This window comes from Benincasa hispida, chromosome 3 (genome assembly GCF_009727055.1).
Source record: "Benincasa hispida cultivar B227 chromosome 3, ASM972705v1, whole genome shotgun sequence".
Lineage (NCBI taxonomy): Eukaryota > Viridiplantae > Streptophyta > Magnoliopsida > Cucurbitales > Cucurbitaceae > Benincasa > Benincasa hispida.
In genome coordinates, this window is record NC_052351.1 from 58,093,821 (window position 1) to 58,108,496 (window position 14,676).

Consider the following 14,676-nt stretch of genomic DNA (forward strand, 5'->3'; position numbering starts at 1 on the left):
GTAGTGGTGCTGGCTGAGGCTACTCGACACATGGCAGGGGTGCTGGTCGAGGCTGCTCGGCGCATGGGCTTCCTTTCAAAGCATCACCTCCATCTTTCGTCCTTCAGCCGCATGCCATCCCCAACCACTCTTCCAACACATCAACACCACCCTTCCAATGCATCAACACACAAAATTCTATACTTAGCCAAATTTTTAATTTTTCCCAAAAGCTAAACTTTCAAATTTCCTATTTTCTTCAAATCTCCACTTTTTCCTCTAACATTCCACACTAGTTTCCACATCAACCTACTCATCACACTAGTCTTAGTAGGGAATACTCAAGTAGAGAAATTAGGATTCAAGGTTCACATATCATCTCACAATACATATAGTTAGGGAAATCAAAAATTATGGGTCTATATATCTATGATGGATGTATCCCTTTGAAAGATTCGTGAATGTCATTAAAAACTCCATGAGAAATAGATACCATCCAGAAGGTTGTATTGCTGAAAGTTATATAGCAGAAGAAGCCATTGAATTTTGTTCTGATTTCCTACCTGGGGTAGATCCTATTTGGGTTGGCACTCATAATTCACAAGACTGTTTAGACAATTCATATATTGGTAGACCATTGTCCAAAGGAGTTTCTTTCAAACCTGAACAAGAACTTTTATACCAAGCTCATCGGTATGTTTTGGAAAATACAATTGATGTGTAACCATATTTAGAGTAAGTTTTTTCAATGATTTTGGTTTTATTTTTTCATTTAGTTTTATGACATAAATCTAACTCTACAATGTTTCAATGTTCACTTCAAAGAAAGCATATGATGACTTTGAAATTGCAACATCGAAATAAGTCCAAAAAAAAAAATGGATTCAAGAGGAACATAATCGAACTTTTATATCTTGGCTACGAAAAGTGGTAAAATGTTAAACCTATTGTTTTACATACACTTTTTAATGCCTAAGTTGGAATAGAAATTCTCATGGTAGGTTGCAACTGAGCTTGAAATGGGAAATATTAAAGTTTCAGATAACTTGAGGTGGATTGTTCATGGTCCTTATTCTTTTTTTATTACGTATGGCAATTACGTAATTAATGGATGTCGCTACCACACAAAATCTTATGATAAGGATCGAAGTGTATAAACTAGTGGAGTTAGTTTAGTTACAAAAACGATGCAAGTGCCTAGTTCAAAAGATAAAAATCTCATCATTGGAGATATGTCTTTTTATGGAGTGATACAAGAGATATGAGAACTAAATTATCATATGTTTAATGTTGCTATGTTCAAATGTGATTGGGTTGAGAACAATAGTGGTATCAAAATCGATGAGCTCGGTTTGTCTTAGTTGATTTAAATAAAATAGGTCACAAGTCTGATTCTTTTATACTAGCGACCCAAGCAAAATAAGTATTTTATGTTGAGGATCCAAGTGATGTTAGATGGCCAATTGTGTTTATCCCACCACAAAGGGACTTTGAAGGTTGATATAATGACGACAAACTTGGAGATACAATATTACACTATCAAGGAATACCCAATGATATGTCGAATGTTGATGTACATAATGAATTGGATGAGAACATGTCAACATATGTACGATCGAATTGTGAAGGCACATGGATACCTAGATAATATTTTATGGGTAGGTTATATATTGTGTAATATGATAACTGTTTTTTTAATTTATAATTTTTATCAATCGTATTTGATTTTTTGTTTTCTTAATATATATACAATGCTAATTGTTTCTTAAATTTGATTGCAGTTTTTGATTTATACACCAGATAGAGCATAGTACAGTGGGTGACGAAGATTTAGAGTTTGGTGACGAAGAAAAAGTAGTTGTTAGGTCAAATGAAACCATCAATCAAAAGAAGAGATAACGGGGAGCTACTATTATGTTTGATGTAACATGTATTGGGAGTGTGGGAGAAAAGAAGTTTGTGGAATACAATGAAGATGGCATACCCATTGGTGAAAATGGAGCTAAGTTAAAGTCTTACATTGGGTCATCTACGCATTATCATGTACCTATTATATAAACATCTTGGAAACGTATGCCTACTAAGTTGAAACATAAGATATATAGTACGGTTGAGGTATATATATTCAACTTTTTATCTTGATAATATTGTAGATGTATATGTAATGTTTTCACTAACTTTTCAATGTTTAGGCCAGATTTGTAATTGATACAAGATCTAGGAAGAACATTATGAAAACTGCAGACATAGCTTTTCGTCAATTTAAGAATTGGTTAACAACAAAATACATTATGTCATTTAAAGATGAACCTCAACTTCTAATAAATCCACCAGAAAAATATTCATTTATTGATCAAAGTTATTGAGAAGAGTTTATAAGATTGAGATTGTGTGTAAAGTTTCAGGTAAATTATTAATTTAATTTTATAAATATTTGTTTTGTCATTTCCCACTAATAATCATTACGTTGTATAGGAAAAAAGACGCTTACAACAAGAACGTCCATCTAAGAATAAGTATAATCATTGAATTTCAAGAAAAGGTTATGCTAACCTTATTGAGGAGATGGTAAAAATTTAGTATATGTTCTCACAATTTCTAAATTTATCACAATATCTATTTTTTTTCTTCATTTGAATGTAGAAGAAAGTATCTCCAAATGAAATTGATTTTGTGATAAATTTCGTAATTTATCACGCTAACCTGTGGAAGATGACTCGAGTTATAAGAAAGAAGAATACGACAATGAAGATGTTCAAGAAGTCGTCGATCAAATAGTAAGACAAGTATTAAATTTACATGAAGTATATGACATATAGCTTAATTATATTAAATTCTGTTTCTTTTTAGGATGAGATCTCAAAGAATAATACAAATCCATTGTGCCACAAACATCTCTCTCCCAATGATATCTTAACACAAGCTTTGGGTACTTAAGAAAGTCACAGGCATGTGCGTGGGGTTGGTGGTTTTGTTACTCCAAAGGCTTACTTTTATACAGTGAAACGAAAGTCAAAACATGGGAATGATGAAAACAAGGAAATTGTAAGTGAGAATGAAGCACTTCGTCAACATGTTAGAGAATTAGAAGCTCATCTTCAAATATCATTTTCTACAGCATTTTCTGGACATGGAAATTGCTCCAAGAAATTTTTAACAGATGAGATCGAATCTCAAGATAAACAAAAAGACAAGATGAAGACTGCATATGAAAAGAAACAGAAAAAGAAGATTAAGGTAGAGGAAATTAAGTCCCTAGAGATACGAAGAGACAAGATAAAAGTGAATGTAAATTACAACACAGAAGATTTGAAAATCTTTAAGGTAAGTGGCACTAATAAAATCAATTAAGTTCATCAAATGTCTAATTTTTCTACTTTATATATTTTTGTTGCTATGATTTTGCTGCATTAGGAGAAATCTTCAATGGCAATGAATAAGAAAAAAGAAGTTAGTGACTAAACATCGATTCTTCCGGTATCTTTGAAATCCATTCTTAGATATGTTGAGAAGGTGATGGCCAAAGAGTTTAGTATTTCTTTACAACTTCCAATTTAACTTTTTGGCATCAGTCGAAATAGTCGTGTCCTGCGATAGGACATAATTAACTTTTGTAACATGGATGAAGTCAAGACAATTACTTTGGTGGCTTACATGGCATATATTATTACTTTTGTAGACTTTAGTTCTAACGTTTCTTTCCAATTTTGGTCGTCTATATTTATGTTATAAATCTTTCGTAGGTACTTTCACTCATCCTTTATTGATATAAAGGAAAGTTCACAATACACTTTTGTAGATCCATCTCTCATTTTCTCTGGACATAACTCTCAAGAAGTTAAAACTCAAAACCTGTGTAATAGATTGATGGTCTCAGAAGCAAACTAATTAGTTCTTGCTAATTATATTTTATTTTAATCCTAGGTGAGTTAAAACACTTTTTTTTTTATCAATTTCCATTAGCAATAAAAATACTAATTATATTTTATTAACTAGTGGTCATTGGGCATTACTTGCTATAAATGCATACGATGAAACTGTGTATTACCAAGACTCAATAAGGTCAACATCACTGGTAGATATACTATATATAATTGACACGTAAGTTAACCTTTTTTCATTTGTAGTGTTTGTTTTAAAGTGTACTTTATTTTAGAATAATTAGTGGTTATTTCTTGACAAATAAGGCTACTGCAATGTTTCAATCTCAAAAGAATATTAAAAAAAAAAAGTCGGAAGCAAACCTTATGGAGAATAGTAAAGACAAGTATAAATTAACAATGACTACTTATTTATCATATTAAGTAGACATCTAGTGTGTAACGATTACTTCATTCTTATTTACTGGTTTTTTCTCTGTAGTGTCCTCTAGAAGTTGGGAGCACTGAATGTGGATAGTACATCATGAGGTATATGAGGGATATTATAACCAAAAGAAGCATTGTCATCTCAAATTTGGTATGTTATCGTTATTTCAACATTTCAAATAACATAGAGAAAAATAGAATCCATTATAATATTTAGCTTTTATGTTTATAGATTGATACAAGGAAATCGTACTCACAAATCGAGTTAGATGAGGTGCGGATAGAGTTGGTTGAATGTTTAGGTTGCTACATGTGATCGTGGTTGGTCATTTTGGATGTGTTTGTTCTAGTTTTGGAGTGGTACCTGCGTGAGTAGATGGATGGTTTTGTTGATAGAAGTTTTGGAAATTAATTTTTTGAAACTGTTCATATTAAGTTAACTGTTAGAATTATGTTCCTTATATTTTTTTGGAAGTGTCCATATGAGTTGACTATTAGAATTATGTTCTTTAGGTTGTATATATTGACAATGTTAAAGAAGATAAGTTTTTATAAAGAGATATTGGTAGTTTTTTTGTTGATATATAAGTTTGTCAATGCATGTATATTATTTATTTGATTGATGAATGTATGTCATATATATACTAAATGTGGTTGTTGGATCAAAATACAGAAGCAATTATAGGTAAAAACGTCAACATTGTAGATTTTAAAAAAAAAAAATCACAAGCAAATTTCTTGACTTTTTAAATGTCAAGTTCACAAAATTTCTTAACCTTTTTTCCTCGTCAAGAATGCCCATATTTTTTATATTTCAAAAATGTCAAGTGTCTGTGTTTCTTAGCGTTTTTTAAATGTCAAGTTCACAAAATTTCTTAACGTTTTTTCCTTGTCAAGAATGCCCATATTCTTGACATTTCAAACATGTCAAGTGTCTATGTTTCTTGACGTCTTTTAAATGTCAAGTGTCACTTATCTTGACGTTTTTAAAATGTCAAGAAAATCGATATTCTTGACACTAGCTTCCTTGACCTTTTTAAAAACACCTTCTTTCTTCTACGACAGGGCACGAGTCTTCCTCAAAATTCTGTGATTGCAAAGTTGAAAGGCTAGGGAGAGATTCTCCACTAGCATTCTGGCCGAGGCATGCTTTCTATAATGTTTATCTGTAATTATTTCTATTTTCTTTGTTGTTTTTGTTTCCTTAAAGACTAAAAAACAAAATGCAAGGCAGTCTCATGCTTCTATGGGAATTTGATTCCCTTCAATTGGTATCAAAGACAAATCTTGTTTATCTTTTAGAAAAAAGAAATTTGTGTACTATTTTCACGATATGAGTACTGTAAATTCATTTAGATACTTTTGGCTTAATAGTTGTTTTCGGAATTTGACTCATAGACTTGTTTTAGTTAATTTGATCATGTAAGGGCACGTTGTTTTTAGGAATTTTTACTATAAACCGAGTCTGTAAGTCCTTGTCATTCGTGGCAAAGAGTTTTTGTGAAAAAACCCAAAAAAGTAAAGGTGAAACAAAAAAATAGAGAAAAACTATGCAATGCATTTTGGTCTTTCAGTGACAACTTTTACCAATTTGTCAATAGTCGAAGTTCTAACCGTTGGATCGTGCTGGAATTTGGTCAGTATATTCACGACACCTAGGGTCATGTTTTGAATAGTTGGATTTGTCATTTTGAGCTCTGATTTATCTGCCTCTCCTCCAAACATAAGAATTTTTTTTTTGTTTTTTCTCCGTTTTATTCTTGAATTTTCTAAAATTTAAGGTTTTAGATTTCATGTATTTATAATTAAATTAGTGTAATTCGATTATATTAGTTTAATTATTTTATTAGGGTGCCAAATACCGGTCTATTAATGCTTTTTATATAATTGAATTTGCATGAGATGTATGTTTAAATATATGATGTATATGTTGCATATTGTATGCCATATAAATTCAAAATTCCACCTTGGGATAAACATGTTTCATGCATGCTTTTAATATAAGTGTTATATTATGGTTGCATGATTAATTAAGCATGCTCATGTATCAATTTAATTGTTATATAGCATGTTAGCATGTAAATTGATTTCATTAGTGATAATATAATTGTTATATTGTTTAATGAAAATGAAAATGTATGTTTATTTTCATGGATGATAATTATAAGTATAATTTTAATAGATGAAAATAAAGTTTGCATTAAGCAAGACATTATTTAGATAAATATAATGTTATATTTAATCAATGTCATGAGATGCAGATTATAGATTTTTTTTCATTATTTTATAATAGTTATAAGTATAATGAAATTAGAATTAAAATCTATAATCAAAAGAGTTGCATGCAAACGTAGGTCCAAACTAATTTTAAATGGTTTAAAATTAATTCACCTAGACTTACGTTAAACGTGTTTCTAATGAGATTAGAAATAGGTTAATCTTTTAATTCGTTTTAATAGGATTAAAATATTTTGGCTAGTATAAGGTATGTAAGCTGACAGAAACAAAACACCTCTACCTGGAACTAACTTGGAAGGTGAATTGGGCAAATATCTTATAAAGCATGCAATGAATGATTAAGGTTTATTGAAGTGTTTAATAAACAAGTATCATTATTGTTAAACCATCCAATGTAATAGTTACTTTGGGCAAAGTTAACAATCACTTAGATAAATTAATTAGCCGAATTTACCTTAAATAGGAAACCCTAGTTTTTAAAATATTCAGTAGGAGGAAAAAGATATATACGATATGTCAATTTTTCCATTCACGTTCTCCCTAAAAAATCACGCCGTGAGATTCATGCTTGGCCTCGAGGCGTCTTAGGATTGTTCCTCTTTGAATGGTGTTTGCATGGGTCAATATCAAGGTGAATAGAGAAAGTGTTTATAATAAGTGGGAAAGGGATGTGTGTCAACATATCCTACGGTCTCCTACATTGGTTTGCATTATGAGACCTTCTTGCATGGCCTCGAGGAACTTTGGGAGCATCCCCTTTCTGATAGTTTGTGTATTAGGTCAATATCAGGGCGAACTCGAGAAATGATTTCTGAATAGGATTGCTTTAGTTTTTGCCCCCAATCAGTTTTTCCCTTCGGTTGGCTCATTTGGACGAAACTCTAGGGTCTAAAATGAAGGATCATACCAACAGGAAATTGTTAAGCAAGATAATGATTTCTTGATCAAGTCAATAGTGACTAATCGTTATAAGAATAAGAGTTATTCTGGTGTAATGATTGGTTCAGAAGTGTCTTAATTCAGTGAAGGAATGACTAACCACCTTTTGGTGGCTTTTATCCTAAATCACTGAAGCATCATTACAAAATAAAATGATGATTGAGGTTCATTATTTAGTTTTTTTGCTAAACTGATTGGATCAAAATGGATTTTTGCAAAAGTGTTTAAAATAAGTGATTTGTTTTGTATCAGTTATTTGACTAGTGCTTCAATGAACCTTCCTAAAGTTGAAAATTTGATCGATTTTAATTACATAACTTGAAAAGAATCAATTAAAACTATTTTCGTGGTTAACGACCTTAACTTCATCTTGATTGAGAAATGTTCTCTACTCCCAACCCATAATGCAACATGGAGTGTTTATGATGCATATGAAAGGTGGATGAAGGCCAATCTTAAGGCCCAAGTTCACATTTTGGTAAGCATACCTCATGCCTTAGCAAAAAGATTTGAGAGCATGGTCACTGCACTTCAGATCATGAAATCAATGCAATAATTTTTTGAGCGAGTATCCTCACAATCCAAGTAGGATGGGATTGATATCGACAAAAACAGTAATGTAAACTCCTTATTTGAACTTCGGTCCATATTGAATGTCAAAGGACAAATAGAGGAGGCAAAGGTTGCTCACTCTAGTGAAGTTTATCAAAGAGGTTCGACCTCGGAAGAAAAACTTGGAGTTCATAATAAAGTTATTCGAACTGATCCCACTACTTTCTAGAAAATGAAGAGATCCAATAACAGTAAATCTGATTTACTTGTCCTGGAGTCATGCTTAGTAGAGAATAATGATTCTGATTGAAAAATTGATTCAAGGGCTATTAATCATGTGAGTTCCTATCAGGGATTTGATTCCTGGAGACAATTGGAAGCTGGAAAGATGACTCTTTAAGTTGGTACTAGTGAGGCCATTTAAGCTATTGTCGTAGGCATGCTTAAGTTACTTTTGGACAAGAAACGATATATGTATTAGATGACGTTATGTAATTTCTAATATGAAAAGGAATTTAATCTCCATTTCTTGTTTGATTGAGCAAAATTATTCTCTCTCCTTCTCTAGAAATAAAGTGTTTATTTTTAAGAATCGTATAGAGATAGGATTTGCTTCAAAATAAATTAACTTATATGTACTAAGATCGTTAGTTACAAAGGTTATTCTAAATACTAAAATGTTCAGAATGGTAACAACTGTTAAGAGACCAAGAGTTTCTTCTAAAGAAAATGTCCACCTTTGGCATCTAAGGTTAGGTCATATCAGTCTCAATAGGATTAAGGGATTGGTCAAAAGTGGACTTCTAAATGGTTTAGAAAAAAACTCTTTACCTATATGTGAGTCAGGCCTTGAAGGCGAGATGACAAAATGACTTTTTACTAGAAAAGTTTATAGAGCTAAAGTGTAACGACCCAACCCCCTAGCCTAGGACTCATGCTAGGCCGTTACCAACGCATGCATGCATGTAAGTTAAAACGACATTCTTTTTATAATGAAATAAATGCTAAATAAATGAGGTAACTAAAAATATTTGCATTAAATTCAAATACTTAAAGCCAAAGGATAAGGTACCCATAAATCATGAAAAGAAACAAATAAGTCTGAAAACAGAACTGAAACGGTAGTCTCGAATCTTAAAACTGAAAATGCAAAACATAATAGAAATATTAAAATATGAGTGAAGCATGTAAACTAGTCCTTGGTGGCTCAATCAAGGATTCCTCTTGTCAGTTACCTCTATCCTTACCTGAAACAATAACATGAGAAAGAATGAGTATAAGAATACTCAGTAAGTAACCCCACTACTGAGGTCAGGCTAGACATCTATGTCCTCTAGATGCCTACCTCTGGTGAAACATAACTACTCCTTTAGTCCTCATGGAACTCATACATGAAAAACTGATTTTTATCCTACTGTAGTTAAGTATGCCCACTACCTCTAGTAAGTCCCGTAGGACCCACAACCTCTGGTAAATCCCAAAGGAATGCACTACCTCTAGTGAATCCTGAGAGAAACACAACCTCTGGTGGATCCCGAAGGAAACCACCACCTCTAGTGAATCCCGAAGGAAACACAACATCTAGTGGGCATCTAACTAATCAATGAGGACACTATTACAATCTCAACAGTTCAAGTATCATAACATGGTTCTATAACATACATATACCTCTCAACATCATAATTCTACAGCATACATATACATCTCAACATCATGGCTCTATAAAATACATATACGTCTCAACATCCTCAGATCAAATATAATCTCATGGAATCAACTATCATCTCATGCTAGCATTCAAGTATCTATATGCGCATTTAATCTTTTAGATCCTCATACGAAAACATACATCGATTATACTATAATATCAGTCTATCATGCTATCGTTCTATCATAATATCAATCTATCATGCTAGCATACATGTAGTCCTAGCCCGTGGGTAGTTTCCAGTAGTAAGATTACTCATCTCGAATTTGGTCACAAATTTTAGTCCACACAATTAATCTTCTTACAACCGTTGGAAGATTTGAATCAACCCTATAAATTTCAAAGTTTAGTTTAGCAACCATGACCCAAAATAATAAAATCCAAAATTTAAATAAATCCTTTGCGGTCCAAAACCAATTAACCAAACTGGCCCAAGTGTCCCCAATTTAACTTACCGAAAACGTGACTTGGTTCAAAAGTAGTTCCAAAACTCCCAAACAAAAGTTTCAATCTAAACAAATTCAATAATAATGGTTAAGGTCTTAAATTCCGACAATCTCAAATAACTTCAAATAATCTTAGCCCAAATATATTCTTTAAATCCAACGACAACCTCACTAACACACAAAGGCTCAACACCAAACTGATCCAATATAGGTTTACCAAGCCTTTAAACTTACCAAAACGTCACGAAGAAGGAACTTCAACACTCGTTAGATAGCACACAAATTCTCCTCCAAAACTCCAAATCTAGCATCCAACCATAATAGGTAAATTAACAATCCAAACCAAAATCAAGTGGGTAACCCAAAACTAACAAATATGCCAAACAACTTACCAAACCATAGAACCAACAACAATTGACGGCGGCAGGGGCTGGGCGGTGATGGATCAGCGTGGCTGGCCGGGCGGAGAAACAGCAGTGGATGATTGGACAAATCTGGGCAATGGCACGGAACCCATGAACGGCCAATCTGACGCGCGGCTGGGTTGGACAAACGGCGCGACTGGAGGATACAGGTCACTGATCCTATGTGGCTTCGATGGGCGAACTACGAGCGGCGCGGCGGGGCGGAGCGCGAGTGGTGACTGTGGGTTCCGGTTGGGCGAAACGGCGAGGGTTTTAGTAGGTCCACGGGCGTGAGGGTCGGCGAACAACGTGAGGGCAAGCGGATGACTAGGGTCCCGAAAGTGAGCAGCACGGCTGGGAGTTTGTGGTGGCGGGGAGTTAGGGTTTCAGGCGGCACTGAAGAACAGAAGACTGGGGGGTGTCTACTCGAGGAAGAAGAAAGGGAAGGGAGGGAAAAAAAGAAAAAGAAAGAGAAAAGAAAACGAAAGAATAAAAATAAAATATCTTTTATTTTATTCTTTTCTTAATCCACATAAATATTTAAATTCCCTTCCTTTAAAAAAGAATTAACTCCTACCATTCATTTCCATTGTAAATAATTTCCAACATTAATAATTAAATTCCTGCAATCACACTTAAAATTCCAAAAACGCCCCCAATTAAAAGAAATTACTAAAATTACATTACTAACAAAATTTTGGGTGTTACATAAAGAGACCTTAGAGCTTATACGTCTAGATTTCTCTGGTCCAATGAATGTAAAAGAAAGAGGAGAGTATGAATATTTCATTTCTTTCATAGATGATTATTCAAGTTACGGGTATCTTTACTTAATGCAACACAAGTCTAAAGCACTTGAAAAGTTCAAGGAATATAAGACTAAAGTTGAAAATGTATTAGGTAAAAAGATAAAAAGAATACGATATAATTGTGGTAAAGAGTGGATTTAAGATTCTAGAATTATATGATAGAATATGGAATAATGTCCCAACTCTCAGACCCTAAAACATCTCGGCAGAATGGTGTATTGGAAATGAGAAATAAAACTCTGTTGGACATGGTTCGGTCTATGATGAGTTATGTTCAACTTCCTGACTCATTATTGGGATTTGCAGTGAAGACTACTCTTTACATCTTGAACAACATTCCATCAAAGAGTATTTCTAAAACACCTTTGGAATTTTGGAGAGGTCGCAAAGGTAGTTTATGCCACTTCAGGATTTCAAGATGTCCAGCCCACATGCTCATGACAAACCCTAAAAAGTTGGAACCTCGTTCAAAAGTACGCTTATTTGTGGGCTACCCAAAGGAAACAAGAAGTGGGTACTTCTTTGATCCAAGTAAAAATAAAGTATTTATATCGAAAAACGCTACCTTTTTGGAGGAAGACCACATGAAAGAACCCTAACCACGAAGAAAAATAGTTTTAAGAAATATTTATGAAGCAACTAATGAGACTTAACCAAGAATTGTTGAAGAGACTAGTACATCAACAAGGGTTGTTAATGTCAATTCATCTAGTTAAGCTAATCCATCTCAAGAGTTAAGATTGCCTCGACATAGTGGCGGTACGCTACGTGGGTTTAACAGAAGCCCAGAAACATCATGTCTGATGATATAGTTGAGGATCCATTGTCTTACAAGAAGGCAATGGAAGATGTTGACAAGGATGAATGGATTAAGGCCATGAATCAAGAAATGGAGTCTATGTACTCCAATTATATATGGGAACTTGTAGACCAACCTGATGGGGTAAAACCTATAGGTTGCAAGTAGATATACAAAAGGAAAAAAGGTGTAGATGGAAAGGTGCAAACCTTCAATGCTAGATTAGTAGCAAAGGGTTATACTTAGGTTGAGGAGGTGGACTATAAAGAAACCTTCTTACCTATTACTATGATAAAATCTATTTGGATTCTCTTATCCATTGCCACATATTATGACTAGAAGATATTGAAAATGGATATCAAGATTGCCTTTTTGAATGGTAATCTTGAAGAGATAATCTACATGACTCAACCAAAAGGATTCATAGTATATGGTCAAGAGCAAAATGTTTGCAAGCTAAATCAGTCCATCCATGGATTGAAACAGGCATCTAGATCTTGGAATATAAGATTTGACGCGTGGTATGACTTTAATAAAAATGTTGATGAACCTTGTGTTTACAAAAAGATCATTAACAGTTCAGTAGCATTCTTGGTGTTTTATGTGGATGATATCCTATTTATTAGGAATGATGTAGGTTTTCTGACAAAAATTCAGGAATGATTGGTTGCTCAATTCCAAATGAAAGATTTAAGTGAAGCACAGTATGTTCTAGGGATTCAAATAATAAGGGATCATAAGAACAAAACACTAGCCTTGTCTCAGGCATCATATATTGATAAAATACTTATCAAGTATTCGATGCAGAATTCCAAGAAAGGTTTACTACCTTTTAGGCATGGAATTATTTTGTCTAAGGAACAGTGTCCTAAGACACCTCAAGAGGTTGACAAGATGAGACAAAGTTCTTATGCATTTGCGGTAGGTAGCCTTATGTGAAGGAAATCCAAAACTGATATCTCCATAAGCAGTGAAAGTGGATCGTTCCAAATTCTATTCATAATGAACACAACTACTACAATCTTAATGAAACGAACAGATTATGTATAGACAGAAATTACAGCATGCTACAAGAGGATTCAAAGGATAGAGTATGCATACCTTTGAAGAATTATTCTTCAAGTATCCCTCGATCGTTCAGTAAACAGCATGAACACGAACACAACGATCGTCTGAATGCACCTCGAATCCAACCGAGTCCAACACAATCCTCGAACTGAATTAGAACACCACCACAAGTATTACCTTGGTATTCTCAGTATGAGAATTCAGGAGTTGTGGGATCTATATGATCTTAGATTGAGGAAGACAGGAGGTATACGATCGAGTAAACGATTGAGTAAATGGGAGATATGAAGACTATATATCGTATAAACGATATACTCAATCATTTAGAAAATGAAGCCTATTGCATAAACTTTGCTACTCAATCTTGTAGCAACGATTAGCAAGTAACTATCGTATAGTCAACTCTTAGCTATCGTGCATGCTCTCAATGCTATTGTTTAGTAAAAACTTTTTTTACTTGATAGCCTTTTTTGTGAGATTTCTGAAATGAATTAACTCTCTAATTTTGGAAAACAGTTTTTCTTTTTATCTCACGATTACCATAAAACTTCCAATAACCTCCCAGTCAATTCGATTATTGGAGAAAAAAATTAGTTATCATATAATTAATATATTATAAATAAATATGATAACCAATTTATCATATTATATTTATAACCTATAGTTTTAATATTTCATCATATGAAATATATAAACCATAGTTCTTTTTCTATTTTATGGTATTTAATATAAATCATATTTATATTAATTCCTCCAATTAATGTATCTAAGACATCATATTAATTATATCACATATAATTGAATTTCCTCTTGTTAATTTGAACACTTCAAATTAACCCAAAATCTGATTCTCAACTTGAACCCATTGAGCTACCAAGGGGACCTCCTGGATCTATAGCTTGAAGCTCCAACGGTTCGTGAATAACTGACTAAACTCTTTAGTCACGAGATCCACCATTCGTTAACTGTTGGTCACTCCACTAAAGATCAACAGCCGCATTCTTCGCACTACAGATATATTTTTGTGTCCATTGACCAATCAACAATGTGATGACTCTTCACAAATCGCTCGTAAGTACAGTTGGGTCAATTTATCATTGTGTCCCTATAGTTACATCTAACTCCTTAAGTACCATTGATTCCTCTAATGAACAATAAGTCATAATCCTACTATGACTGAGTTCTCTCTTCCAAATAGAGGGTGTGACCACTATATTCAAGATCTGGAATCAGTCCTTAAGGGAGCAATTTATCTACTTACCTTGCTTCGGGAAAGGAGTGAATTTCGTCTTGTGTAGCTGACTTTCCAGCTCCCCAATCAGACGAATCCCCAAAAATGTTGGCTTGTTGAGTTGACAATCTGGCCACTCTCACCCATACTAATCAAATGACTGCTCTCTTGAGCAGGAGTTCTCAACTCACTCAGG

General features: G+C 33.5%; 1 long non-coding RNA gene across 1 annotated transcript; it reads right to left on the bottom strand.

The window, feature by feature from the left end:
• Positions 1-9,037: 9,037 nt before the first annotated feature.
• LOC120073908 lies at positions 9,038-11,064 on the bottom strand. The gene is made up of 3 exons (XR_005480843.1): positions 10,562-11,064; positions 10,404-10,473; positions 9,038-9,262 (listed from the first exon to the last, which is right to left on the bottom strand). It is a non-coding gene; the product is annotated as an uncharacterized LOC120073908 (long non-coding RNA).
• Positions 11,065-14,676: the final 3,612 nt, after the last annotated feature.